At 48.0% G+C, this 19,037-nt stretch overlaps 1 long non-coding RNA gene across 1 annotated transcript in view; it reads right to left on the bottom strand.

The window, feature by feature from the left end:
- Window positions 1–128: 128 nt before the first annotated feature.
- Window positions 129–19,037, bottom strand: part of LOC147016599 (uncharacterized) — a 21,367-nt gene continuing 2,458 nt past the window's right edge. The window contains exons 2-3 of the long non-coding RNA XR_015049680.1: window positions 1,395–1,640; window positions 129–696 (exon numbers count right to left, since the gene is read on the bottom strand). This is a non-coding gene — a long non-coding RNA (uncharacterized LOC147016599). The remainder of the gene's footprint in view (window positions 697–1,394; window positions 1,641–19,037) is intronic.

Raw genomic sequence — 19,037 nt, 5'->3', positions numbered from 1 at the left:
TTAGGTGCAGAGGTGGAATCGTTAAAATACAATTAAATTATCAGTGCTTACACATTTAGCATTTGCAGTGTAGGTAAATTGGCAGCAATAAACACCAAACGGACTATCATTAAATCGGTCCAATTTATTTTTCTCTTTATTGGGAAACCGATAATTTCAAAATCTGAGAATTATTAGAGCTGATCAGGAATTAATGTTTCACTTCGAATCTTCATATTAATAAAAACTCACCAATAAACAAGAAGTGAGTGCAATGACAGTGAACTTTTGTGTAATTTATGTGGGGGGAGCCATGTATTCACCACGATTGGCTGAAACGTGTTTCATCATATTTGTATTACGTTGAAACCACCTGCTCTATAAAGACCAAAGCATTGCGTACTGCTCTCTGTATGCATATTCCTTCCATGGCATTTAGGCAAGTACCATTACCTGGTGTTGGCTTAATGGTTAGGTTGGTGGGCTTGAGATCCCTGGATCCTGAGTTGAAATCACAATCGGCTGTTGAATTAATACCAGGTGGGGTTGACTCTGCCTGTCATCCTTCCGAGGTTGGCAAAATGAGTGCCAGCTTGCTGGTATCCTGCGTCGGAGTGGCGACCCGTCCAGAATTGTGCCCAATAGCCAAGGAGCCTGCTGAGGCAGCACCAGCGCTCTGCACAGAGTATGGTCCCAATGGATGGATGGATGGATTACCTGGTACCCAAACATGGTTCAAAAATATTAACCAGTGGATATTTGATGCATAATTTCCAACTTATTGCTCTGCAAAGCAAATAGATATCCAAATGTCATTTGATATTATTGCATTTTTGGCCCCATACCACGATTGTTAAGCAGTCGCGTGTGAAACCGCAAAGCAGTTGCTTTGCGAATTGCCACCTTAAGGCGCTGAAGTTAATATGGGACACCGTGTCCCGGAGTGGTGATGGGTGTTCCACGTTTTAGCGAGTGTGTCTAAACACGCTCATTATCTTGCCAAAACGAAGTTTTTGCAAGATCTGTTACTTGGTAAGTTTTTTTTTTTGTTTGTTTGTCTGCAATCATTGGATTTTTCACCTTTACATCACTCTGTAGAGCACAATTCTCATCGGAAACTCTTGTGGGTACACATATCGTAGTATTATTTCAATACCCTTCAGCACACATGAAGGTCAAGCTCAAAGGTCAAGGTCACTTTGCGGTAAATCATGGAGGTCGACGAAACCCTTATTTTTTGAGTAATTTCATTCTAATCATCTTCAAACTTCATGGGAATATAGTTCATGGTCTGGCGCTCAGCTGATTAGTTTTTGGTGGCGATTGGCCTTGACCTTCATGGTTAGCACCTGAGGTCAAACATATTTGACCCCAAGGTCAGATTTTCAAGTTTTAGGAACCATATCGTGTAGTACCTCAAATTGAACAACTCGATGAGTGCTTTCTTGATATGTCAAGCTTGAGACATTATGACGTCATTTGGTGAAGTTATGAGGCAAACGAATATTTTTCATGGTTACTCTGTAGAACGATTCTCATCGGAATCTCTCGTAGGCAGATATTCCTCAAGGAGTCGCTCCTGGTGGATAGCAGCTCTGTTCACCTCAGTGTGACCTTAAAGAAGTCACACGTGGTCACCTTTTGGCAAGATGCAGGTCACCCTGCGGGTGACATTGGTTTATTATTAGGATTACAATTAAATTAATTTAACCCCCAGGGGAAAGTCCAATAAACTGAAACCATCTCACCAGCATAGCAGGATGAAGAACATGACAGACAAGTGATCTTAAGAAATAAGAATAATTGATTGGAACAGGACGACACAAACAGAGATTCCCCCCAAAAAAGAAAGACTGGACATTTAAAAAAAACTTTTAAGATAGCGAATAAGCCAGAATGCTAGGCGCCACATACACACAGTTTTCAGTCACACCGGACTGCACTCGGATTTAATGATTAAGCCCCACAGGGTGGCAACACCAGGAGCCACTGCCACGCAGCTCGAGGTCTTCTTCCTCCTGGTGGTCAGCAGGACTCAAATGCAGCAAGCACAGTGATACAAATTTAGAAACACCATTGCCCTTATGGCATAATATGACATCTGCCGCTCAAGCCGCTTCAAGCCCGGGGTGCATCCTCGACAAATTCTGGATCACACTCGGTCCACATTCACAACTTTTAACCACATATTTGCACCCAATTTGTTTTAAAAAATTTTGCCATCGGCATCAGCACCATCACAATTCTATGTTCCAAAAACAGCTGAATCCCCCTTATCTACATCTCCAAGACTAGAAGGGCACTCAGTAACACGCATACCTCCACCAGGCTGATTAGTTTACGTTTTGTATTCCACTGACAGGCCGGATCTGGATTTGGACCTGAACTAAAATTTAATCTGCTTGTTCTTGTCACTGAACCCATGCATCCACCAAGCTTCGTTTGAATCCATCCATAACTTTTTGAGATATTTTGTTCACAAACGGACAGACACACAGGGGTGAAAACATAACTGCCATCCACCTTCGGTGGTTGAGGAAATGACAATTGGTCCAAGGAGAGGTGTGTGCTTCCTCTTCACTCACATCACACACACCCACTTCACACTATTTGCACTCCTGTAAAATTGGTCCACACACACACCAATTCCACTCACTCCCATCAGCACCATATCATCCATTCCTCCATTCATCCGTGATCTTGTTAGGACAAGAAAATTCGAATACCGAATCAAGTTGTGGACGAGAGAGGACAGCCCAAACAGGATTATGGTTGGGATGGACCAGGGTCAAGTCTATGATGCAGGACAGCCAAAACTATGTCGCAGGTGCGGCCAACTCGGCCACTTCGTTACTGGGTGCAAAGTGCATGTCTTGGTTACAGTGTGACGAGTTGGGACATTTTTTTAGGGAGCGCTGCACAAAGGAGTGCAGTGCTATCTCTGTGGGGAGTTGGGCACACATACCATTCCTGCCCACACAGCTGTTCAAACAAGATACATGCTTTGTGGGCAGGAGTGGGGGTGTCGTTCCCAGGGATAAAAAAAAAAGGGCCAAGGGGAATGGATAATGTTGTGATTTCTTCCTCCCCCGCCAGCAGGAAGAGATGAGGGAGGAGATGTAGAAGGAAGAGGAGAAGGACGAGGCATAGAGGAGGAAACGAGGATGATGCAGATACTTTACCTCCTGCAGAATAAGACCTGGATATGGTTGAGCTGGACATCGGGCCCACTGAGGTGGAAAGGGAGGACTCGATGTAAGAAGTGGTTGCTTCTGTGGGGAAGGCAAGGGACTCTGCTGCTGGATGCCGAAAGTGAAGGCTCCTCCTCTGGCGATGAGGACATTGAAACTGGTGGCAAATGGACTGTGGTAGAGCGTCAGAGGAGGACCTGGGATAAAGGAAAGGTTCTGCTGGGTGAGGCTCCACATGGTGAGGACACAAAAGCCCTCTGTGTGTCCAGCGGCCCATCCAGGTCTGTGTTAGTGCCTGCTTAGTTGAGGGGTTGGAAGCAGGCATGGTTGGCTGCAGATGGGGTTGCCTGGGGGGGAGGGTGTCTGGTGTCATGGGGTCGTGCAGTGTTTCCCAAACTTTTTTGAGCGCGACCCAAATCCGGGTGTGGTGAAAATCTCGCGACCCAAGCTTCAATCAGCGTCTTTTTTCACGAAACATAATATCATAATAAAATCAGACAACCAGCGCTAATACATACTATACTAGTGCGAGAGGTGTAATTGCAGCTTCGTCTGCATGATGTCTTCGATGCGGGGCTCGATCTTGCTGAGCGCAATGCGCATGTCGTAGCCGGGGTCGAGGTGATTGCGCGCCTTGGTTTTGATGAGCGTCAGCGCCGAAAAGCCTTGCTCACACAGATACGTGGTCACAACCGGGAGCAGAACATTCATGACTTCGGCGCCGATTATGGGCTTTTCTTTCTTGACCGCAGTCCAGAACTCTCCAAGTGACGCTTTGGCGTAGAGTTGTCGATGGAACTCGTCGTGATGCAGCTCGATGAACTCTTCCTGCAGTCCATGGACATCCTCAGACAGGTCGTCAACCTTAGCCTGGAACGGATTCCTGATCCAGTGCTGGGATGCCAGATCTCTGTCCGGGATGTAGCGATCGAACTCGGTGATCAGGTTCTCCAAATGGTTCACCAGGATGGGCTTGATCGCATTGAGCGCTCCAATCTCGTCGTCCTCCCACTCCTCCAAGTACTCGTTCAATGACGGAAACGCCGCTGTTCTTCCACGCTCCAGTTTCCCCTTCCAGAGCAGCAGCTTTTCCTTGAAGGCCGACAGTTTCTCGGAGAGCGTGATGATGTTTTGATCCCTGCCTTGCATAGATGTGTTCAGTTCGTTCACCGAGGCGAAGACGTCGTCGAGGTAGCAGACTTTGGGCATCCAGGGCTTCTCGTGGAACCGGATGGCATGGCGATGGTTCTTCTCGTTGAAGAATATCTGCAGCTCTGTTCGTAGCTCCACTACACGATGCAGGACCTTGCCGCAGGAGAGCAATCTCACACTGGAGTAGAAGAGGAGATGTTGGAATTCAGACCCGAAGTCAACATACATCTTCTCGAACAGGCGAGAGTTCACGGCACTGGCTTTGACGAAGTTGACAACGGCGACAACCTCCTGCATCACTGCCGAAAGATCCGGTGACAGATGTTGCTCAGCAAGACAGATCACACAAAATAGCGTCTCGACTTGTCGGTCAGCCAATGTGAAGTGACCGGACTGAGTTCGTCACCTCACGAAATTACTTCGGTTTCAGAGAGAGCGAGTAATTGGAAAGGCGAGCTGTCGAAATGATTGGCCTCCAGTTATCCGTTTTGGGTGGGTACAAAGTACTGAACAGTACTGAACGGCAAGAGTAGGTAGAAACGGAAGTGTCGCTGCACCTCGGGCTGAATTATCGAGTGGAACGGTACCAAACGGCACTGTCCTACGATGTGGTGTTTGCGCGATTGCCTTTTACCCGCTTGATTTATTAAAAAAAAAAAAATTGCCGGGGTCCTCGCGACCCATTTTTGGACCCTTCGCGACCCACGTTTGGGTCACGACCCATAGTTTGGGAAACACTAGGGTAGTGGGTGGGTTGTTGTTTTTTCTTGTTTTATAAAAACTTGATCACCTTGCATGACATATTTACCTCCACCACCGAAGGTGGACGGAGGTTATGTTTTCAGTCCTGTTTGGCTGTTTGTTGCTTGTGAAATCGAAGATTCGCAAGTATATTGGTCGTTTGTGTGAGCTATTCGGTCTGTTTGTCTGTCTGTCAATTGCCAACAGATCACAATTTTAAACCGATCTTCGCTAAACTTCATCAAATGGTAGAGTTGGTCATAAGCAAGTATACTATTGATTTTGAGATCAAAAGGTCAAAATGTCAACATTGGCCAAAGGTAAACAACCTTGTCAAATTTCTAAAATCATCAATTTTCATTCAATTGACTTGAAATTTGAAGAGGATTTGCACATCAGGTCAGTGAATTCAACCACCAATTATTATTCTTTTGAGGTCAACATCGGCCAGATTTCTAAAATCGTCAATTTTCATCCGATTGATATGAAATTTAAAGAGGAATTATGTATTTGGTCATTAAATTCAACTACCAATTATTTTTGAGGTCAACATATGCCAAAAGGCCAATATAGGTCAAAGGTCAACAACTTCCGTAAGATTTCTAAAATCCTCAATTTTCATCCGATTAATTTGAAATTTGAGGTGGATTTGCATATCAGGTCATTGAATTCAACCACTAATTATTTTTTAAGATCAGATTTGTTTTATGGATTTCGCAAGTATTGTGCGTGCCACGCACAATAACTTTCTTCTTTGTTTGTCTGTCTGTCTGCCTGTGAACAGAATATCTCAAAGCATCGTTTACGGATTTGAATGAAAGTTGGTGGGCAGGTTGGGAGTAAGAAAAGGGAGAATCGCCTCGATTTTGTTGAAGATCCGGATCTGGATCCGAGATTTTTTTTTATGTGATTCTTCACCATTGAGAGATCGAGCTAAAAACTAAAGGATACCACAATATCTCAAAAAATTATGTATGGATTATAACAGAACTTGGTGGATGAGTTGATTAGATGACAAAAGAACAAGCCAATTAGACTTTGGTTCAGGTCAGCAGATCCAACCTATCAGTGGGATTCAAAAGGTAAAGTGTTCAGCCTGGCAGAGGTATGTGCCGCACCAAGTGCCATTCTACCTTTCTTTGGTTATTATGGTATTTCCATTATTGCCATCATTGTTGTTGCATTATATTCTTGTTATTGGTATTGATTTTATAATTGCTATTTCACCCTCTTTGATTTGTAATTGGTTTCCTGGTTCTTGTTTCTTGATTTCTTGTCTCTGGTTTATTGTTTTGTTTTGATTACTATTTTTATTTCTGGTTTCTTTGTTTCTTGATTTGTTAATTGATTTTGATTTTTTTTTAACTTTTTTTTTCAGTAAAAAAAACAAGGCTTAAAGGCTGTGCCATAAATCTCTGTCTGCCCTATCTCTGATGACTAGTCAACAAGTGATGAAACCGGTCTGGCAGATAAAAGAGGGGGGGGGGATTCTCATTTACTTAAGCTACTTGTGAATATCTGCAGCGGTAGAGAAATGCAGGTAGGTATATATATATATATATATATATATATATATATATATATATATATATATATATATATATATATATATATATATATATATATATATATATATATATATATATATATATATATATATATATATATATATATATATTCGGACTGAGACGATTCTAAGGTGCGACGTTTTTATTTTGGTGCAACCTTACAATAGAAAGTAAAGTTGGGAGATTAAAGAGAGAGGATGCGCCATGTCTCATTGAAAGAGAAATGGGGAGGTGGACAGGAGTGGGAGGAGAGAACATATCATCACCCACGTGATCAGAATAATGCTGCTTATGTGGAAGAAGAGTGTTCATCACTCATGCCGTTCATCTGTTGTTTTCCAACCCTTCCTTTTGACCTCCTTTTTTTATTTTTCTTTATTTCTTTTTGACATTTTCATTCAACAGTTTCTGAGTTGGACTTTGTATGATCTTTAAATAACAAGTGCTCCCTCTGGGAGAGACATATGTGGTCAGTGAATCACTTACTAAAGCATAGGAGAGAGAAAAAAACTGAAGTCTTTGGATGTTTTTAATCAACAAACATGTTATGTGTATACTTACAGATAATTGGCATCTTTTTGTATGAAGGATGATCATTTTCATTGGCAATTAGCATGACTACATGAGCTCGTTTTAGATAGAAGTGATGGTTTTTAAAAGGTAGCAACAAAGCTACTCACAAATATAGATTTGTGATTGTCTGCAGCGGTAGAGGAACCCAGGTAGGTAGGCATACAGGGTGTTTCAAAAAGAGTGATGCAACTATAAATGTTCATTTACAAAGAAACAGAAACCTCAGGAATGTGAACCAAACATTTCTTTAAAGCTTATGACATGATGTTTTCTATCACTCACTGATTGCTATGGCAGTCACAACTGGAGTTAGTGACAGCACAAGGTCTGAAATTGGCATAAACGCAAAATCCTTGCAATTGACTTACTCGATGTGTGCCCCTCCACGGTTCAGACAAGCATGGATCCTGACTCCAAAGTTCTGTCCCTTTCCTGTTGGGCTCATGTGGCACTGCCTGGAAGTTGTCTGACACCTCCTGCTTCATATCATCCAGTGTGGCAGGGTGGTTGGCATAGACAGAGCCATTGGCAGCCCCCCCAGAACCAATAGTCCACAGGGTTCAAGTCTGGGCTATGGGGTTCCCAGTCATGAGGGGTACCCAGGGTAACAACGCAGTTTTTGAAAAGCTGCCACAGGAAAATGATGGTGTCACTAGCTATATGCGGGGTTGAACCACCATGCATAAACCAGGTCATGCTGAGCTGGTTTGGAGTGACCCTTTGGGATAGATCATTATGGAACTTCTGGAGCACGGCCCTGTCACACTCACCATTGATTGTCATCATGCTGAGCTGGTTTGGGGTGACCTTTTGTGCTAGATCATGATGGAAGTTCTGGAGCACGGTCCAGTAGTGATCATCGTTGATCGTCACCATGCTGCTGTTGTCATTCTCAAACCAGTAAGGCCCGAGCAATCCTCATCTGACATTGAAGGTGCAGAAGCATGTGACATTCGGTCCTTTCAGGTACCTCTCAGTGATCTCCTCAGGTGGTTCTGCCCCCAGAAAATGTTGTTGTGGTTGCTGATGGCACCGTTTAAGTGGAAATGGGCTTCATCACAGAAACAGATCAGGTTGATCCAGCTTGGGTACCACTCCATCCTTTCACTGAGGCAATTGCTCATATCAAGTCTCCTTCTCATGTCATCTTGATTCAGTTTATGCCTAATAGAGATAATGTATGGGAAAAGCTTCAGTTCCTTAGTGAGGATACGCCAGACTGATGTTGGTTTTATGCCAAGCTCCCAGGTGCACCAGTGGTGGGACTTCTTGGGACTGTCCACTGCAGAGTCCCGCACGGTGGCGATGTTGGCTTGGCTCTTGGTTACTGATGCTGACCTGCCACTGATGCCCTTGGTCTCGTTGTGCACTGTACCCTTGTGCTGAAAATGTTTCACAATACATTGAATGGCACAATTTGTGGGTCCCTCACGTGCTCTGAGGTCGTATTCCCGGCAGAACCTCCAGCGGGTGTCTACATATGATTTCGTCATATCACAGAGCGACTACTTTTGTCTCTTGCTTCACTGTCAATGGCATAGTTGAGCAATAGAGAAAGAAATCCCCAGGAATCAAATACCACGAAAACACCACCAAACCCTGAAAAGAAAAATGGTTTTGGTGAAAAAACAAAGAAATGGCAGGAAGTCAAACTTGTATCCATCTTTTTGAAACACACTCTGGGTGTGCATATATGTATATACATGCACATATTATATTAAGCTCAGTTTCTGTCAGTTGGTCACAAGCGTGACCACGCCTCCAATCCTCGACCCCAACGTCATGAGCACTGCCCATTAGCCATACCACTCCTTTCCCTCCACCGGCCAATAAATTGCCATCTTTTTTGCTCCACACAGCTCTGAGGAGTCAAATGCCTCTGGTGTACATTTGAAGACTGAACAATGTGTCTTCTATCATGAAATGAAGGGACTTTTTATTTTGATTAAACAAAGGTACATTTTCATTACAACTCATGCAGAGGAAACGACATAAATCATGTTTTCTTCACAGCAATTGTGGCAGCGGTCTAATATACACCTCCCAATCGAGGTAGTTCTCATCATGCAGAGGAAATAAAATAGTGGTCTTTTATGTATTTATTTTTAAACTTTTGGTTTTTGCTCGACTTTTCAAGGCTTATAAACCAAGCTGATGGACATGTGATTCCCATATTATGTGAAGTAAAGAAATATTGGAGGTGACGAAAATTGGCTTGGTCATGAAATGCCGGTGTATCTATCTATAATTCCAGCAATGTGTGTGTGTGTGTGTGTGTGTGTGTGTGTGTGTGTGTGTGTGTGTGTGTGTGTGTGTGTGTGTGTGTGTGTGTGTGTGTGTGTGTGTGTGTGTGTGTGTGTGTGTGTGTGTGTGTCTGTGACCGCTGTTTCTCGACAACCACTGGACCGATCTAATTGAAACTTGGCAGGTCTATTGCTCGGGACCTGAGGATGTGCCTTTTCAAGGTTTTATATTAATCGGACAAGTGCTTCCCAAGTTATGGCCATTTATTTCCCAACCAATGACATGACACGTTGCTGCGGCCATTTATTTCCCAACCAATGACAAGACACGTTGCTGCGGCCATTTATTTCCCAACCAATGACAAGACACATTGCTGCCTAGGCCGGTGCGCCGCCGGCGACGATGACGTCACGGGCCGTGCCGGTTCCATGACAGCGAATGTCGTGGCAAGCAAAGACAGGAAGGTAAAGTTGATTTTAATTTGGATTTTAATTAACTCTGTGTGTGGAAGTGTGGTTGTCGCGAGAGCGAAGGAACGGCCCGTGTGGTTGTCGTTTCTAGCTCGAGGTTTGAAGGGTTTTTTTTGTGTTTTTTTTTTTTGCACCTTCGGGCCCGCACTAGTTTACTTAATAAGTCGAAAGGCTGTCAGAGAAATTCCCGAGAGATTTTGTTTTTTTTACTTCTGTACAAGTACAATTTAAAGAAGTTATTTACATGTTCACTTTCAAATGTACACGTATACTTTAAAGTTGTATGAAATGGACCCATCCACTTTCATTTACTCAACATCACCTCTGAGTTTATGTTCATTTTAAAAACGAAAACACCGCATTGAAAACTGAACAAGGTACATTTTCATTACAAGGAAAATAATCAAGATTAATTTCTGAAGTCTTTATTTTTTTTTTTAAACCCTGTCCTTTTGTCGGCGTTTTGTATGTATTGTATACGTCGAGATGTCCAGGGCTGTTTTCAGTGACCAAGAAGCAAGTTAGCTATCACTTGCCGAGTGACCGAAGCACTCCAACAAGCACTCCATCCAAACGGTTGATAAGGAACGACTGGGCTGGCAAGCGATGGCAAGCTTATTGGTAATGGAACACCCCCCCCACACACACACACACACACACACACACACACACACACACACACATACACACACATACACATACACATACACACACAGACACACACAGACACACACAGACACACACACACAGACACACACACACAGACACACACACACAGACACACACACAGGCTACAATTGCAGGATTACACAAAACTGTGCTAATTCCGAGCATTGCAACAAAACCCACTGACGAGTCCTTCCAACTTGCCATGAACAAAACCAAAAACGTTGTATACAGAGACATGCTTTGAATTTTTTGTTCAAATACAAATAATATTGCATTAAAAATATTCCGTTTTTTTTCATGTAACATTGCAATGAGCAGTTTAGTAACATATTATATATATATATATATATATATATATATATATATATATATATATATATATATATATATATATATATATATATATATATATATATATATATATATATATATATATATATATATATATATATATATATATATATATATATATATATATATATATATATATATATATATATATATATGTATGTATATATATATATATATATATATATATATATATGTATATATATATATATATATATATATATATATATATATATATATATATATGGAGGAAATTTGGGACCATTCTCTGCACAGAGCGTTAGTGCTGCTTAAGCAGTCTACTTGGCTATACAGGATACCAGCATACTGGCACTGATTTTGCCAAACTCAGAAGGATGACAGGCCGAGTTAACCCCACCTGGTATTGATTCAACAGCTGAGCGGGATTTGAACTCAGGACCCGAGGCTCCAAAGCCCACCACCTACCCATTAAGCAAACACCAGGCATTTTGCATGTGTAACATATATATTGTTGCGGATTCGCGCCCGCCGGCGTGTGGACGGCCACGTAACTCGAATCGCGGCACGTCGCCCACCGGACGGACAATCCAGTCGTGACCCTCTCGGACTAACGCCGGGAACCAGTCACGGGTGGACCTTTCGGTCTCACCACGATCGTGCCAATCGGCCCCCGCGTGGGATAGGGTTGCTCGCCAAATTCGACCTACCTAAGTACCCACACGGAGGGTAGACCGGGCGATCGCACCTCGCCGCAGGTCGACTTCGGACACGGGCCACTTTAAGCGACCCGTTCCGTACTATCGGGATAACCGAGCGGTGTTATTCGTCGGCCTCGACGGTTCGATTAATTATCGGGCGTTTTAGCCTACGACCAACCCTTTACGTGAAGCAAGATGGAGATTCAATGAAAGAAAAGACGAAGCGAAGCGGGAAAACAGTTCAACATGAAGCACATTTATTTCGCGATGAACGGAAAGCACACATATACAATTCCACCAAAAGCACAATAAAAGAAGAAGACAATGCAATATTACACAAAAAGCAAATGCAACAATGCAGATCTAACCGACTACCGGGCACACGGCAACACTTATACAATTTTACTTCACAGACGGCGCCGACAACACATATTCCCAAAGCAAAAGAAAAGAGAACCACCCTCCAGGATGAGGGGGGTAGGCGGGCCTGGGGCCGAGACCGTGTCGGGCCTACCGTCTGATGATGAGACGCAGAGCGGCGGTGGCGCCTCAACTCCGCGGGCCTCGCGGACAGTGTCTGGTAAGGGGTGGGAAAGGGGCCCCCTTTGTCGCACTATCTCAGCGCGGGGGGAAACAGGAGGGGGTTGCTGATGCTCGGGGGAAGGAGGATATCACCCTGTCTCGGGTCCCGCGGCGAGCGTTTCCTCCTCGACCTCGGTCGCGTTACTGGCCTCTCCCTCTGCAGCTCCCGGCACCGACGCGAGCACCCCCTCGTCCGCCTTCGCCGCCGTCACCTCTCCACAGCTCCGTCTACTCGCCCGCTCCGTCTCCTCTCTTGGCTCGCCCCAACTCTTCACTCTTGACTTCTCCCACTTCTTTCCAGCTCCACCGACGACTCTCTTGAACTCCACACAACTCTCTTTACTGACGAACGCAGCCGTTTATATAAGCCCCGTGGCTTCGCTCTTTCACCCTTGACCCTTTTCCTCCGACCCTTCACCTCTAACTGGCTCCCCATTGGACCGAGGAAAAGTGGGCGTGAATGCTTTTTGATCCATGAATTTGCATATCGCGACCTCACTCCAACGCCCTGGAGGCGGGGCCAAATCGCCCACGCTCTCCAATTGGACGGAACAGAAGTGGGCGTGAGTCGTTTTTGATCCGTTTTTCTGCGGAAAGTCTGTGATGTTTTTGAATACGCTGCTCGGTGCGCGCCCTACACGAGTCCAGCATCGGCGCCCACAAGTGGCGTGGGAATGACGGTGATGCGATGGTGGCGAGTTGACGGTAAAGGTCGTGGCTGTTGTTGTGAAGCGGCGTTGTGGTTGGTGGTTGTTGTTGTGAAGCGGCGTTGTGGTTGGTGGTTGTTGTTGTGAAGCGGCGTTGTGGTTGGTGGTTGTTGTTGTGAAGCTGCGTTGTGGTTGGTGGTGGTAGTAATGGCGGCTGGTCCAAAATATAGATAGTAAAAGAAAAACGGCTATCCTGAAGAGTCGCAGCCCGACTGAATGACATTTATTCCCTCGAAACAACGGGTTTGGGCCTAACTACACATATACTTACAGAGATATCTCACCTAAGGGACCTGAATGGTGGTTTGTGAATTTCGTCAACCACAACACTACCCCCTCCCCTTTTTACAGACTCGTCCAGAGTCGTCAAATTTTCGTGTGCCATCATGTGTAGTTTTCCCCTAGTACATTTTACCTACGGATCCCTGAGTGCGACATTCATGGTATTCGTGTCCCCAAAATAAATAACCTGAGGGCTGAGTAACTACCTAACAAACTCACTCACACGGACGACTTAAATAAAATTGCCGGCGCTAAGACATACATGCCGGGGGCGCACTCATATTTACAGTACATCTTACCTTAACTTACAAATTTTACACTAAACCATGGCCCAGGATCAATGAACTCTGCAAAAAGAAAGCAGTTAGCAGGGAGCCAGGCTGCTCGCATGCAGTCTCTGACTCAAACAATGCAGGTGACAGGGAACGTGGCCGGCTGCTCACACGCAGTCCAAGGCCTTCCTTTTTGAACTGAACGCAGTGAACCACAACGGTGCATGGGCTGCACAAACGCAGTCTCCGTGCCAGCTCAAGTGGCACACGCAATGAGCACAACGAATGGATGGATGAACACAAACACGGTGCACGGGCCGCCACTGCAGGCCCGTGTTGTAGCTGCCAACAGGGCAGTTCTTGCAGCTTGCAAACTGTTGCCTTGATCCTAGCGCACATGGCAATGAACAGGGGGGGGGGGGCAAAGCAAAAATTGAACGGGGCTGGTGAACGTGGACAGTGGGCATGGCATGGCATGGCAAAGGCAGCAGGCAAGCACAGCCTGCAGAACCAGGCCGTTGCAGGCAAACACAGCCGGCAGATGAACTGGCCGGCACAGGCCTTGAAGTACCACAGCTGCAGATGATCCGGCCGGCACAGGCGTTGCAGCAACACAACAGCTGCCGATGAAGTGGGCCGGCACAGGCCTTGAAGAAAAACAGCCAGCCGGCAGATAAAGTGGGCCGGCACAGGCCTTACAGCAACACAGCCAGCAGATGAAGCTGGCCAGCCTTTGCCGTTCAGTGGAGGTTGGTGGAGGGAGTGCGGTGGTGCTGGCCACTCGGAAGGCGGGCTCGGACCTACCTACCTGTCTCCCTCCCACCTATCGCCTTTGCCTGTCATTGTCTATCCCCACTCCCTTAATTTGTGAAAAACCAATTTAGCCCCCACTTATTTTTATTTTTTTTTAAATTTCCTTTTTTACTTCCCCACTATAAATCGTCCCCTAACCCCCTGTACTGTCCTTGTTCGGCTAACCTATCCTGTCACCTAGCCTACTCCCAACCCCTACGTTCCCTTCCCGGAGGGGAATAAGGGAGAGCTAACGTCCTGTGTCGAGGCCCAACGAAGCCTCAGGATGGCCTCCCCAGAGTTCAGCGATCTAACCCAAAGTGGGTCCAGCGGCCCACAACGAGAGTGAGGGGATGGATGGTGCGGAGGGGTACACTTCCTATCTACCCTAACCATTTAACTGTTAAGCTACCCCGGGGCTTTCAACAAGCGCCTCTCGCTTAAACTATTGGTTCTATCAACCCAGATTCCCGTCGCCTGTGTTGGTGTCCTCACAATTTCGGGCCTCACCCCCCAATTTTCTCTCCGTGCCCTCACACGGTCTCATGGCTGGGACACGTGGCTCCCTTTGGCAGGCACGACCCTCTGCCGATTCTCCCGCTATGGCACCCCTGGGCACTACACTGCCTCCGAGCCTACCAGCTCCCTAACACCGGTGAGTGCCCCCCATGGCACCTCCCCTGAAACGCACACGTGGCAGGCTGGCTTCCCAGGCCCTTTTCCGAGGGTCACCCGTGCCCACAACACTGCCCACGCGGCTAATGGCGCCCCGGGCCCCCGCACCAAGCAGGCGCACCCGTGCCCACTACGCTATCCCGGCCCCCCATGGGCCCTTGGCCTACCACGGCCGACTAGCCTGGTGCCCGGGGTACCCACTCAGCGATACTCACCTTTCGCAGCCACGCTCCCAAGCCCGTCAACAGGGCTCCTGCACCCCTCCAAATGGGTTTCGAGCCTACATTCCCACCAACAGCAAAACGACCTCCATTTTTGTAAATTTGACTAACCCCCGAACTCACTCTACACTGACCCCGGGGTCCCTTGGGCGGGAGTCACTCCTCCCCCCAATCACTCATCGCACCATGCATTCCCCTTTCGCTCCATTCACACAGACCCGCTGGCCTCACTCACTCACCAAGCACATGCTTCCACTTCACTCACCAACTCTTCAACACACTCACTGCTGAACTCTGCCATCCTTCTAACTACATCCCCTAACTAACTCGTGCTCCCACGTCGTCCCTTAAACTACAGCACGTTCCTTTTAACACTACGTAGCTAAACTACGTCAACTCTACACATCCACAAGTCTGTCCATGTCTCCAAATAATCCCATTAATTATTTCCATTTTCCCAACCTAAATCTGACTAACAATCCCTCTAACTTATCCATTCCACGGACTCCATGAGGACTTACCCCTGCCCCATGAAGTCGGTCTAACTAAGCTAACCCTTCCCCCTAACTAGTTTCCATCCTGTGCCCTAGGTCAAGGGGGTCTTCCACCCCTTGCCCAGGAATCCTGTGCACCGAAAGTGAGGCTTTTTTTTTTATGCGCAGCACCAGCGCGGCAACTCGCGCACTTTGCACCTGGCCGTGACGTCATGCAGCTGCACGTGTACCTCGTCCCTCCTTGGACGGTACTATCCGGCAGGGATACCCCTCCTGCCGGATTCCAACCCCACGTGCAGCCATGGCGTCACCGTGCGCATAAAAAAAACACAAGCCCCACGTCTCGAGGGGTTCCCCACGCGAACACATGTGCTTTGCCCGTTGGAGCTTAACACACACGATCGCGTGGAGAACCCGTCCGGTCCAAATCCGAAATCCTGCCTAAACTTTGTCCATCCGCGGGATCGGCAAATCCACCGCTGGCGTTTCCGGACCGGGACTTCACTCTCGCAAGCGAGCACGTGGGGGTCTCGTGCGTTGCACAGCACGGACCTCGTGCTCACTGCTGGGTGAACCCGGCACGGTCCCCGAAACAACTACAGCCGCTACTCGGCTTTCTTTACTTACATGTCGCCGTCGTCGCCATTCCACACACGCACTCCCGCGTGTTACGACGCTCACACTCCACACCATTACATTCACACCGGGAGACGCGGCTGCGTGCTCTCGCATGCCAACCGACATCTCCCTCACATACCGCTCTCTCACACACACGGTCTCCCTTGCACTCGGCCGTTCACTCACGCATGCTACCTCTTTCGCACACGTGGCTCCACGCACTCGCGGCCTTCCACTCACTCGTGCATCACTCATACACCGTGCCTCACTCACACACGCGGGGGCACTCGCCCGCGGTGCCTCATCCACACTGGCCGTTTCATCCACACACACGGCCTCACTCACACACGGTGCCTCACCCACACACGCGGGGGCACTCACCCGCGGTTCCTCACTCACACACGCGGGGGCACTCAACCGCGGTGTTTCATCCACACACCGTCCCTCACTCACACACGCGGGGGCACTCAACCGCGATGCCTCATCCACACTGGCCGTTTCATCCACACACACGGCCTCTTCCACACACGGTGCCTCATCCACACACGGCGTGCTGGGAAGCACGTACTCTGGCACCATCGCCACCACACCACTCACACACGGGGTCGCTTCCACACACGGGGACGCACTCACACCTTGCACCACACACACCGGGACAACCACACTGGGGATTCGTGTCCCCACAAGGGTCTCCGGGGCCTCTATACCCCCCAAGCTCTCCGTGCACCCGTTCACAGCACCCGTCCCCTCAACCTCGCAAAGCACGACCGAACCCACCTGGTCGTGACTCGCCTCAAGGGGGCATACTCCCTCCCCTCGTTCCTGGAGGAGGCTATCCAGCTGCTCGCACCGGGCCTCCACCCAGTCCACCAGCTCACCCCCATTGTCCTCCACTACCTCCGTGTGTGTGTTGCGTCACTTACCCCGTCTTCATCGTGCAGTCTTCCCTCTATCGTTCCCATCTCCCGTGTCTCTGCCAACTCAGTCACCTCTTCACCCTTTACCTCCCTTGTCTCAACTATTTTTATTTCCTTTGTCGTCACCTCGTGTCTCGTCTCACACGTTTTGGTCTCCCCATTTCATTTTTCCCTTTCGGTCATCGTCACGACCCTCGCCCAACACGCCCCCCGAATTATTTTTTCACCCGCCTCCACCGCGGGCCTGTCAGCCGTTGCACCCCCTTCCAGCTCGTTCGCTCCCACACGTGGAGTCGCCATTTTTATCTCCCTGGTCACGGCCTTCATGCCCGCCTGCAGGCATCGGCCCATGTTCTGCGTCTCACCCCGCAGCTCTTTCGTTTCTTCCTTCATTTGCTTGTTCATTCCTTTCATTTCGTTTTTCATATTCGCAATTATCTTCGCTGTCATTTCCGCATAAATTTTTGCCAGCATGGTGAATAGCTGGGCCATGTCGGGTGCGCTTGGGTGAGCCGTTTCGGCAGGGGTTGGGGAAGGGTTTTGGTGGAGAGGGGGAGGGGAGGTGTCATACACCGCGGCCGCTGCCGCACCTATTTCGGGCTCTGGGTTCAGTTGGGCGAGTTCGTTTTCCTGTACAACCAACATTTCCTGCACGGGGATTTCGTCCTGAGCCATGGATTCTACACATTCCACATCCATTTCTAATACCCCCGGCTCCCGCTCGCCTTGAGACGACATCTTGCTTCTCTTAAAGGGTTAATTTAGCTCGCTCGTAATTTGGAGGGAATCGGGGGTCGCTCCTCTCACCCCTGGACCGATTCCCGTGAATTTAATTGGAGACAGGAGAGCCCGTTTTCCCGTTCTCCGATACCAGTGCCGCGAGGAGGGCGATGGGTTTATATCGCACGACCTGACACCAGTGTTGCGGATTCGCGCCCGCCGGCGTGCGAACGGCCACGTAACTCGAATCGCGGCACGTCGCCCACCGGACGGACAATCCAGTCGTGACCCTCTCGGACTAACGCCGGGAACCAGTCACGGGTGGACCTTTCGGTCTCACCACGATCGTGCCAATCGGCCCCCGCGTGGGATAGGGTTGCTCGCCAAATTCGACCTACCTAAGTACCCACACGGAGGGTAGACCGGGCGATCGCACCTCGCCGCAGGTCGACTTCGGACACGGGCCACTTTAAGCGACCCGTTCCGTACTATCGGGATAACCGAGCGGTGTTATTCGTCGGCCTCGACGGTTCGATTAATTATCGGGCGTTTTAGCCCACGACCAACGCTTTACGTGAAGCAAGATGGAGATTCAATGAAAGAAAAGACGAAGCGAAGCGGGAAAACAGTTCAACATGAAGCACATTTATTTCGCGATGAACGGAAAGCACACATATACAATTCCACCAAAAGCACATGTAAAAGAAGAAGACAATGCAATATTACACAAAAAGCAAATGCAACAATGCAGATCTAACCGACTACCGGGCACACGGCAACACTTATACAATTTTACTTCACAGACGGCGCCGACAACACATATTCCCAAAGCAAAAGAAAAGAGAACCACCCTCCAGGATGAGGGGGTAGGCGGGCCTGGGGCCGAGACCGTGTCGGGCCTACCGTCTGATGATGAGACGCAGAGCGGCGGTGGCGCCTCAACTCCGCGGGCCTCGCGGACAGTGTCTGGTAGGGGGTGGGAAAGGGGCCCCCTTTGTCACACTATCTCTGCGCGGGGGGGAAACAGGAGGGGGTTGCTGATGCTCGGGGGAAGGAGGATATCACCCTGTCTCGGGTCCCGCGGCGAGCGTCTCCTCCTCGACCCCGGTCGCGTTACTGGCCTCTCCCTCTGCAGCTCCCAG

This window comes from Eptatretus burgeri, chromosome 11 (genome assembly GCF_056783735.1).
Source record: "Eptatretus burgeri isolate ZD-2024b chromosome 11, Ebu_testis_v1, whole genome shotgun sequence".
Taxonomy (NCBI): Eukaryota; Metazoa; Chordata; class Myxini; order Myxiniformes; family Myxinidae; genus Eptatretus; species Eptatretus burgeri.
The sequence above is the reverse complement of the archived record's forward strand: the minus strand, read 5'-3'. Positions and strand labels throughout refer to the sequence as shown.